The following is a 1,092-nucleotide window of genomic DNA, read 5'->3' as shown; positions in this document are numbered from 1 at the left end:
TTAGCCCCCCAGCTCGTTAGAACCATGAGCTTCTAGCGTGAGGTTCTAGCGAGTGGCTTGGTAAGTTAGGCAAGTTAGGTGAGTTAGGTGGAATTAATGGTTGAAAATGTCTGTGGTAAGTGGTCTTCTCGCTCTTCTAAAAGTGGAACGTGATAAGATTGGGGCTGCGCCTTATGACGGCTGCCTACGTACCCTTGTTGAAGGGATCAAGCCTTTCGTAGTTCGTCTTGGAGTTAAGGTTCTTATGACTAGTTTTCCAGCGAGACCTTTACGGTCTAGTTTATTTGTAGAGGTTATCAAGTATGTTGCTGCCAATGGCATTTTATATAGGTATAGAGGGAAGACTATGAGTTGTCATCTCGTAATCTAATGTGATCTGTTTCGAGAGTTTTCAGCAGTGTGTAAACCTGAGGGATTTCTGAAGACACTCGAATATTGGCCAAGAGACAAATTTTAGGATCTCGTATCAGGGTGTTTGATACTATGCCTAGAGATGTTAGAGACCAGTGTGATGGGTTTAGGGCAAGACCTAGGTCTAATCACGACTTTAGGGGGTGCGATGACTACTTCGACTTACGTTTCCCGTATCATTTTAAACTCCGCGATATGTTCTCGGCTTACTTGACTTGTATGGTAGGAATCAAGCATCTCTTTGAGGAAAATTTTTAAGTCTCCCGAAAGTGCTGACCAAAAATTCGGATTTTTCTATAGCATTATTACCCTTGTGTCGGGTGTACGAGAGCTATCTCTACGAGATGGCTAAGTCTGTTTAGGACGTTAAGAGTTTGTTGTGATCAACAACAAATTTATCGGTAGATATTACCGTTTTTGAGTCTTCGCGAAGAATACGTGTTTGAGAAGATGTTAGTATGTATGACTGTTTGGTCTTCCAAGAAGGTGCATTTATCGAGGAAGGTAATTTTGTCGAAAAATTGTTCTTCAGGCATCTGCGACGTCTCGCAATGCTGAAGATTGATTTTTTTCTTTTGTGTGCCGCGTTTTGTTCTTGAAATGTTCGCGGGCATGAAGATGTTTCACGATATTGCAAGGGTTTAGTCTTAGCCCTGCGTTTGAGAAACATTCTGGTCTGTC

Source organism: Brassica oleracea, chromosome C8 (assembly GCF_000695525.1).
Source record: "Brassica oleracea var. oleracea cultivar TO1000 chromosome C8, BOL, whole genome shotgun sequence".
Classification (NCBI taxonomy): domain Eukaryota; kingdom Viridiplantae; phylum Streptophyta; class Magnoliopsida; order Brassicales; family Brassicaceae; genus Brassica; species Brassica oleracea.
Note: the sequence above shows the minus strand (reverse complement) of the source record.